This window comes from Girardinichthys multiradiatus, chromosome 18, assembly GCF_021462225.1.
Source record: "Girardinichthys multiradiatus isolate DD_20200921_A chromosome 18, DD_fGirMul_XY1, whole genome shotgun sequence".
NCBI classification, from domain to species: Eukaryota; Metazoa; Chordata; class Actinopteri; order Cyprinodontiformes; family Goodeidae; genus Girardinichthys; species Girardinichthys multiradiatus.
In genome coordinates this window covers 26,762,219-26,772,667 of record NC_061810.1, presented here as the reverse complement: position 1 = coordinate 26,772,667, position 10,449 = coordinate 26,762,219, and the positions used below count along the sequence as shown (strand labels likewise).

At 42.3% G+C, this 10,449-nt stretch overlaps 1 non-coding gene across 1 annotated transcript; it reads right to left on the bottom strand.

Moving 5' to 3' along the window:
• Positions 1-32: 32 nt before the first annotated feature.
• On the bottom strand, positions 33-170 carry LOC124884807. Its single transcript, XR_007042523.1, has one exon. It is a non-coding gene; the product is annotated as a small nucleolar RNA SNORA15 (small nucleolar RNA).
• Positions 171-10,449: the final 10,279 nt, after the last annotated feature.

The window sequence follows — 10,449 nt, the reverse complement described above, 5'->3', positions numbered from 1 at the left end:
AAAACATCACAGATTTCACCCCAAGGTTTACGTGTTGTTTTCACCCTGACATAAGAATGAGGCATGTAATGAGCACTCTGTTCTTGTTAGGACAGTTTGTGAAAACGTTACTTTCGCATGGTGTCTGACTGTGTTTACTACATGCAAAGTAATACAGAATTCAGCCATGCATCTAGAAACATGGTATAAAGATGTAGAAAATCAGGGACAAAATTTAAACCAGCAGCCTTGAGATGAAACCTGTTGTGAAGTAGCACGATCTAAATAAACTGTAAAGTATAGTAAGTCGTGTATTAACCTGCCTAGGTCACTAAAGCGCAGTAGACAAAATTCTGAGTGGAAAAACAGTGAAAATGCCTGTTGTGGTGCTCCCTATGGCATGTTTCATACTGCTGCCACACGAGGGTGGTTTTAGGAATGTGTGTGTGCTGGTTCTTAAGTTGTGTTGTGCAATGAAAAGACAGATTAAAACAGACTCCAGCTATTTTTGTTGTAGATTATAGAATGCGACAGCGTCCATGTCTTCCACAAGTGCTTTATCATGTTTTTTCCTCTTTGTGGTACAATCATAAATGAAGCATCATCTTTGTAGGCTCTCAGCTGTCTGCGTTTTGAAGGGACTGTGTGCAGCTTGGTCTGTACTGATTAAATCTCAACAGTCCTCTCTACAGAGATGCAAACAGATAATATCCCTCTTAACCTAAATTCTGAGCTTTACAGCTGCTTCATTTCTCTGTGCTCTTAACAGCTATGAAGCTTTCTAGTAGAAATGCTGAATATGTTAGTTTAAAACATTTATATTTGTCCATTCCATTACTATTTTCAAGCTGGTTTGACATAGACATTGGAAATCAGAAATGTATCATTTCCTTATTAAGACAAATGTTTTGGTTGTCATCAATTTAAAAGTCTACATAAAAAGCTCCATTTACTAAATGCAGCGTGTTTTAAGGTTAAGCTGAAAGAGAAAAAACATGAGTGCTGGATTTTAGACTTAGGTTTTCACCATGAAACTAAATAAGATATGTTCATACCTTGGGGCTCCCAAACTAATCTTGTAGACACCCAAATTATCTTGAGGCCTAAATATTATCCAGCACATAAATGTGCCAGGTAGCTTGTGCATAAATCTATAGACTTTAAACATTTTCATAAATTCAACTGAAGAAAAAGTTTGAGATGATTGAAAGCAGTTTTATTTCAGGTAAGTATTAGAAGGTTTGTTAACTATATTTCTGTGAATTGTATACGAGACCTTCAGGTGCCTTCATCCTGTTGTCTGGACTAAGCATACATTGAAGTGATTTCTTTGCTACTAACCCAGTACCACGTGCTTGCTCCTCTTCCTCACCTCTGCCACCAGCAGGTCAGCGTGTTTTAGCATCTCCTGGTCGATGACTGAAGTCAGGCCACAGACTTCAGTCTCCTCCTGTATCACAGGAAAAAGAAACACACCAATGTTCTACCTTTTGCCGATCTGTAGACACAATAATCGCCTCAATCACAATAAGAACATTTACAGGAGACGCGTTAACATCACGCATTTATCACGGTGAAACACCACATCCTGCTTCCGCATTCAGCCCAGAATTAACAGAAAAACGCAGCTAAATTACTTGTAATGCCGCAATCCCCTTTATTCGCCGTTTAAAACTCCTGTTGTTTTTAATGCCTGTTGTTTTTAAAGAAGACCACAGAACTCTACAACGGTTCACTTTCTAACAACGTGTCCCTTCAGCATCTTTCTTCTTCGTCCCCTCAGAACGCTTGTCTAAGGCTGTTCCAATCAGTAATGCGCTCATCAGCGCCCCCCTCCGCTTCTTCGGTTTACTGGCGGTTGGCAAACAGCTTTTGGTGTGCATTACCGCCACCCTCTGTAAACCAGAACCTGGCATGCAAGACCATTTTTATGTAAAAAAAAAAAAAAAAAAACTAAACAAAATAGCAGTTGGTGGAGCAGTTGGTAGCACTGTTGCCTTGCAGCAAGAAGGTCCTGGGGTCGACTCCTGACCGGGGTCTGTCTGCATGGAGTTTGCATGTTCTCCCTGTGCATGCATGGGTTCTTACCGGGCACTCTGGCTTCCTCCCACAGTCCAAAGATATGCCTGTTAGGTTAATTGGTCTCTCTTAATTGCCCTTAGGTGTGTGCATGGTTGTTTGTGTGTTACCCTGCAATGGACTGTCAATCTGCCCACCTCCTGCTCATAGACTGCTGGAGATAGACACCGGCTTCCCCTGGAAAATGATTGACTGACAAAACAAAATAGCTAGGAGCTCAGAGGTGTGAAGGCAAAATGTGCAAATCAGGATATATAAACACACATGGTTAATTTACAAGCATCACTGTCATCTTACAAAGTTTTTGAGGGTATGGTGGCAGAGAGTGGCATACAGTGCCTTGTGAAATTATTCGGCCCCCTTGAACTTTTCAACCTCTTGCCACATTTCAGGCTTCAAACATAAAGATATAAAATTCTAATTTTTTGTGAAGAATCAACAACAAGTGGGACACAATTGTGAAGTGGAATAAAATTTACTGGATGTGTCAAACTTGTTTAATTAATAAAAAACTGAAAAGTGGGGTGTGCAATATTATTCGGCCCCTTAACTTTCAGTGCAGCAAACTCACTCCAGAAGTTCAGTGAGGATCTCTGAATGATCCAATGTTGTCCCAAATGACTGATGATGATAAATAGAATCCACCTGTGTGTAATCAAGTCTCCGTATAAATGCAGCTGCTCTGTGATAGTCTCAGGGTTCTGTTCAAAGCACAGAGAGCATCATGAAGACCAAGGAACACACCAGGCAGGTCTGAGATACTGTTGTGGAGACGTTTAAAGCTGGATTGGATACAAAAATATTTCCCATGCTTTAAACATCCCAAGGAGCACTGTGCAAGCAATCATATTGAAATGGAAGGCGTATCAGACCACTACAAATCTACCAAGACCCGGCCGTCCCTCTAAACTTTCATCTCAAACAAGGAGAAGACTGATCAGAGATGCAGCCAAGAGGCCCATGATCACTCTGGATGAACTGCAGATATCTACAGCTGAGGTGGGAGAGTCTGTCCATAGGACAACAATCAGTTGTACACTGCACAAATCTGGCCTTTATGGAAGAGTGGCAAGAAGAAAGCCATTTCTCAAAGATATCCATAAAAAGTCTAATTTAAAGTTTGCCACAAGCCACCTGGGAGACACACCAAACATGTGGAAGAAGGTGCTCTGGTCAGATGAAACCAAAATCAAACTTTGGCCACAATGCAAAACGATATGTTTGGTGTAAAAGCAACACAACTCATCACCCTGAACACACCATCTCCACTGTCGAACATGGTGGTGGCAGTATCATGGTTTGGGCCTGCTTTTCATCAGCAGGGACAGGGAAGATGGTCAAAATTGATGGGAAGATGGATGGGGCCAAATACAGGACCATTCTGGAAGACAACCTGTTGGAGTCTGCAAGAGACCTGAGACTGGGACGGAGATTTATCTTCCAACAAGACAATGATCCAAAACATAAAGCCAAATCTACACTGGAATGGTTCACAAATAAACGTATCCAGGTGTTGGAATGGCCAAGTCAAAGTCCAGACCTGAATCCAATCGAGAATCTGTGGAAAGAGCTGAAGACTGCTGTTCATGAACGCTCTCCATCCAACCTCACTGAGCTCCAGCTGTTTTACAAGGAAGAATGGGCAAGAATTTCAGTCTCTCGATGTGCAAAACAGACATACCCCAAGTGACTTGCAGCTGTAATTGCAGCAAAGGGTGGCGCTACAAAGTATTAACGCAAGGGGGCCGAATAATATTACATGCCCCACTTTTCAGTTTTTTACTTGTTAAAAAAGTTTGACACATCCAATACATTTCATTCCACTTCACGATTGTGTCCCACTTGTTGTTGATTCTTCACAAAAAATTAGAATTTTATATCTCTATGTTTGAAGCCTGAAATGTTCAAGGGGGCCGAATACTTTCGCAAGGCACTGTATAATTAAATAAACCTAAAATATAGGTTGGTTTGCAATTTTATATTTTCCATTTAAAGGTTCATTTTTTGTTGCTTTCCTATTTTTCTGATTGACAATACAAGTGCAAGACAGTCTAAAGAAAAAATTGGTGTGTTTATTTAACCTTTTAAGTGGTGAATTGCCAAAAAAGGCACCGTCATCAGCTGAATTACTTCGAACAAAAACTCACTATCCTCCAATAACTGACCTGCTGGACTTGAATAATACTGTTGTCAAATCATCTGGAAAGAAATAAAGTTTTATGTTCAAAATAAACATCTTCGTTGCTTTAAATTACATAACTACTTTGCTTTATAAGATAAGGTTTACTGAATGTTTATCAAGAGCTTTGTACAATTCAGAAGATAAATTCAGAGAACGTTCAGCATAAACAAAACACAGAAGAACGTTCAGCCTTTGGCCATAATACACTTCCTTTTAAGGATTTACAGAACATGTTCAACCTATTTGGTGACTGTTTTTTAAAAAACTGAAACATATACTTTGCCAACTGAAGCTATTAGATCTTCACCTTCACCTTTCATTTATGAAGAATCCCATTAATCTTCACACTGACCACATAAGGGTTCAGGTCCTCAAAGTTTGAATTTAAAGTGGAAATAATACAACAGTAAGAAAAACACAGCTAAACTAAATTTGTAGAAACATACAAAAAGACATATTTTTAAAATTCTACATCTTATTTTTTCAACAATGGAGATTTTGAGTCAACTTTGTAAATAAATCTATTACATCTTGAAAAGAGTTTGTTAAAATGTTGCAACATTTTTTAAAGATAATTACATCTATCTGTTTAGGAAACAGAATGGCAGTACATGACTATGAGACATTTTACAGACATCAATACATATATGCTATTAAATACCATACAAAGGAGAAATCATATACACTGTTAAAGGATTTAAATACCTGGGTGTTTTACTAGACCCGACACTCAACTCTAAAAAACTGAAATGCACCCTGGGATATAATCTTGCAACCTTCAAATCCATCAGAAACTCTCTTACATCAGAGACATCTAAAACCTTCTTTTATGCTCTAATCATGTCACATTTCTCCTAAAGTTTTGAAAACATACCCACTTTTCCTGATGTGCGTTTAGTTTTTAAAATCCTTCATGATCTGTCACCTTCACATTTCGAGCTGTTTGTTTTATGGACTTCAGACCTGAAGAGCAGAGTAACAAGGTCGACCACCTGATGGGAATGTAGCATCCCTAAACATAAAACTGCCTTTGGACAATCTGCTTTTTCTTACAAGTCCATAAAACAATGGAACAAGCTCTCTACTATGGACTAAACAACCTTTCTCAGAAAAACAAAAATGAGAATTTCAAGACCAATTATGTGATCATTAATTTTTCTTAAGATGCGTTTTCACTTGGATGTATGTTTATGATTAACAGTGTGTGTATGTTTTGTAATATTAGATTAGATAGCATGGTATTTTACCTATATAACCTTAATTAACCTTTACGTTGTTTCTGTTCATAACATTTTATTTATCTTGATTTTCTCTTCTTCCTTACTTGCCACAGGGACTGCAGATGTAAATTAGCTGAGAAGCTAGAATGAGGTGCAGTGCATCTTTACTCTGTTAGAGTTTAATGTTTTCTGTACATTGTCCGTGATTACATAAATAAATTCAAATTCAAATACATTTTAAGTCACTGTGCAAAAATGGGCTCTCATTCATGGCAAAGACATGCTTGTATTTTGCGGACTGATTATTTTTAGATTTTTTTTTCTACAGGTCATGGTGGTGTACTTAAGGAAGAATGTAAAATACTTCTAAAGTTTCAAAGTGTTTTAATCAGCACGTGTCACATTTCTGCAAGAGTCTGTATCTAATGAATCCCATAATGTTTCATCCAGAGATTTTCTGGACTCTTACCTCTTCTACTCCAGACAAAGGCTTTCCCAGAAATCCTAAACATTTGACAGAATGATTCATCAGTCCTCTGCATTTTCTTGTGCTTCCTTTGTCCTGTTTATAATCTGTGTGCCACTTAGATTCAATCTGTGTGAGCTAACTGTGTAGGTGATGAAAGATTTCATTCGATGACATCCAAATGTATAACTTTAATGTTATAGTGTTTTGACTACTTTAAAATTTAATTATCACACCATCAGGGACTGCTAATTTCTTTGTAAGTGACCAACCCTACAAAATTAGCAGTCAGTCAAATAATTATTTCTCTCCTATTATTTGGCAACACCCACATCTCTATATCTCTCTTTGTATTTTGTCTAATTTTAATAACTGTTTTAATGTTAGTAATAAAAATTAATAATTTTTTATTATTATTAAAAAATGTACCTAATAAAGGATATATAAAGGAATACATTTTGCACGTTTTGTCATTCTTCGGTTTTCTATCCATCTTCTCTATGCACATATCTGTAAGGTCTTTATGGTGTTGTGACGCCTGATTAGGGGAATGTTTAATTTTTACGTTGGTTTTTAGTGAAGACTTCCACAAATCCTTCTCTAAAGTTGGTTTCCCAATTTATTTTAAACTGGAAAACAAAACCAAAAAGTGCAGTTAAAGCGCCACATTAAAAAAAATAATAACTTCACAAGAATTGCAAAATTTTATTAATCTTATCACATAGCTTGATGAAAATCAAGCTTTATTGAAGCTATTAGCTAACTAAAATGCTGTTTATTATTTTGGTTTGCAATTATCGATCATATAACTTTCTAATAAAGGTTTTCTACTCAGCTCTTAGTAGATTTTTTGGCTCTGCACTAGAGGCTGACATTTTTTCGGGATTCCCATGGGAATCCCGCGGGATGGGAGACAGCGTCAGTAAAGATCACGTGATTGGGACGGTACAGGATAAAAAATGAACGGGAGCAGACAGGAGCGGGAGCTAACCAATAGGAGGGAAAATAAACTGGGATCAGTTGTCTTTGGAAATTTAAAACTAAGACTTTGTTATAAACTTTAAGAAAAAAAAAAAAACTTGGATTGACACCGCCATTGTGTAGTTTTTTTCCAAGAAGCCTATACTAATGCGAGTCAAACGAACTACACAACCCACAAGCTAACAGTGCTTCTGATTGATGTTTTCCACCTGCGTTCAGAATGGACAGGTGGAGAACCGGACGTGGTAAAATTGGATTTGCAACGTAAAGTCAGAAGGACTTATCAATTAAACTCATAGAGCTGACAGGAAAGTTGCAAATATTACCGAACTTCAGGAGAGTTGAATGCAGCGGTTTTAACACGCAGTATGCTGCTTGTAAAACGTGTTTAGTCGTAATCAAGTTCAACAGTGATTAAGACACACTTGTAAGACAGATTCTGGATTGAATCAGCCCTGCATCTTGTCTAGGTAGGAAAGCTTTACTCTCAGTTAACTCTTACATTACTCCTTACCTCTCATCGACTCTTTTTATTTGGCATCCCAAAGGACAATCCTCAGTCAGAGATCAGTTGTAGTTTCCACAAGTTTATTAAAACCAATCTGAATTCAGAGAGGGAGACATCACACTTACACTACTACCTGGAAACCTCTGTGTGTTGTCTCACTGGGGGCTGCGTTACATTACATTTTATACCCCTCGCTGCTATGCAGTACACATACACAATCATTCTGTCTGTGGATGTTTCCCCAGCAACAGTGTCAAAGAAACAGAGATAATTAAAGAATTGTTTCCCACACGTCTTCAGGAATCTTCAGGGAGAGGAGCACCATGCCTCCCTAATCCACTGCCAGCTTCTCATGATACAGACAGAAAACACCTGCAAGCTTTAACCTTGAATAATAAACATTTATTGTGTGACCACACTAGAAGCTACTGTTTAAGGATTTTTCTAACTCTCAAAAGCATAACCAAAAAAACTCCTAATAATAATAATCAATCTATAAGCAGCAAAGTCCCAATTAAATCTTAGTTTTAGCTACTAATGATAATGCATTTATATTTCCACAATCTCTTTATTCGTCAAACGAAAAGTACCATCACGTGTCAACAAAATTGCTCGCATGTGCACTAAAGATTTAAGAGCCTTTACCACAGTAGAGGGGAAAGGCTCTAAGGCTTTAAGTGAAACGAACACCATGTTCAAACATAACAGTGTCCATCAGTGCACTTGGCACCAGGACACCCTAGGCTGGAGGTCAATGATCGACGTTGTTGTATCATCAGACCTTCGGCCGCATGTTTTGGACACTCGGGTGAAGAGAGGGGCTGAGCTGTCCACTGATCACCACCTGGTGGTGAGTTGGATTCGCTGGAGGAGGAGAAAGCCGGACAGACTTGGCAGGCCCAAGCGCATAGTGAGGGTCTGCTGGGAACGCCTGGCGGAGCCCTAGGCCAGGGATGTATTCAACTCCCACCTCCGGGAGGGCTTCGACCAGATCCCGGGGGATGTTGGAGACATAGAGTCCGAGTGGACCATGTTCTCCGCATCTATTGTCGATGCTGCTGCCCGTAGCTGTGGCCGTAAGGTCTGCGGTGCCTGTTGCGGCGGCAATCCCAGAACCCGGTGGTGGACACCGGCAGTAAGGGATGATGTCAAGCTGAAGAAGGAGTCCTATCGGGTGTGGTTGGCTTGTGGACTCCTGAGGCGGCTGACGGGTACCGTGAGGCCAAGCGTGCTGTGGCCCGGGCTGTAGCAGAGGCAAAAACTCGGGCCTGGGAGGAGTTCGGTGAGGCCATGGAGGACTGTTGGCCTCGAAGCGATTCTGGCAAACCGTCCGGCGCCTCAGGAGGGGGAAGCAGTGCTTTGCCAACACTGTTTATAGTGGGGGTGGGAGGCTGCTGACCTCGACTGAGGACATTATCGGGCGGTGGAAGGAGTACTTCGAGGATCTCCTCAATCCTGCCATCACGCATTCCGCAGTGGAAAGAGAGGCTGGGGACTCGGGGTTGGACTCTTTCATCACCCAGGCTGAAGTCACCGAGGTGGTTAAAAAGCTCCGCGGTGGCAAGGCTTCGGGGGTGGATGAGATCCGCCCTGAGTACCTCAAGTATCTGGATGTTGTAGGGCTGTCATGGTTGACACGCCTCTTCAACATTGCGTGGCGGTCGGGGACAGTACCTCTGGACTGGCAGACTGGGGTGGTGGTCCCGACCGGAGGGTGTGTTCCAACTACAGGGGGATCACACTCCTCAGCCTCCCTGGTAAGGCCTACGCCAGGGTACTGGAGAGGAGAGTCTGACCGATAGTCCAACCTCGGCTTCAGGAGGAGCAGTGTGGAACACTGGACCAGCTCTATACCCTCTACAAGGGGCTCGAGGGTTCATGGGAGTTTGCCCAACCGGTTCACATGTGTTTTGTGGACCTGGAGAAGGCATTCGACTGTGTCCCTAGTGATGCCCTGTGGGGGGTGCTCCAGGAGTATGGAATCGGGGGCCCTTTATTAGGGGCCATCCGGTCCCTGTACGAGCGGAGCAGGACTTTGGTCCGCATTGCCGGCACTAAGTCGGTTCTCGGTGCATGTTGGACTCCGGCAGGGCTGCCCTTTGTCACCGGTCCTGTTCATAACTTTTATGGACAGGATTTCTAGACGCAGCCAAGGGCCGGAGGGGGTCTGGTCTGGGGACTAATGGATTTCGTCTCTTCTTTTTGCAGATGACGTGGTCCTGCTGGCCCCCTCTAGCCAAGACCTACAGCATGCGCTGTGGCGGTTCGCAGCCGAGTGTGAAGCGGCTGGGATGAGGATCAGCTCCTCCAAGTCCGAGGCCATGGTACTTGACCGGAAAAGGGTGGCTTGTCCTCTTCAGGTTGGAGGGGAGTTCCTGCCTCAAGTGGAGTAGTTTAAGTATCTTGGGGGCGCTGTGCCGGTCCGTTGTGGTGAAGAGAGAGCTGAGCCGAAAAGCAAAGCTCTCAATTTACCGGTCGGTCTACGTTCCTACCCTCACCTATGGCCATGAACTTTGGGTCATGACCGAAAGAACGAGATCCCAGATACAAGCGGCTGAAATGACCTTCCTCCGTAGGGTGGCCGGGCACTCCCTTAGAGATAGGGTGAGGAGCTTGGCCATCCGGGAGGGGCTCGGAGTAGAGCCGCTGCTCCTCCACATCGAGAGGAGCCAGTTGAGGTGGCTCGGGCATCTATACCGGATGCCTCCTGGACGCCTTCCTCGGGAGGTGTTCCAGGCACGTCCCACCGGGAGGAGGCCCAGGGGACGGCCCAGGACACGCTGGAGGGACTATGTCTCTCGGCTGGCCTGGGAACGCCTTGGGCTCCCCCCGGAGGAACTGGAGGAGGTGTCTGGAGAGAGGGACGTCTGGGCGTCTCTGCTGAGTCTGCTGCCCCTGCGACCCGGTCCCGGATAAGCGGAAGACGACGAGTACGAGTACTAATTACGTCATGTCGTCTTTAAAATTATACTTAATTATTTAGTGGCACATTTAATTGCATTATAGTCCATTTCATGATATAATGGTACATTTA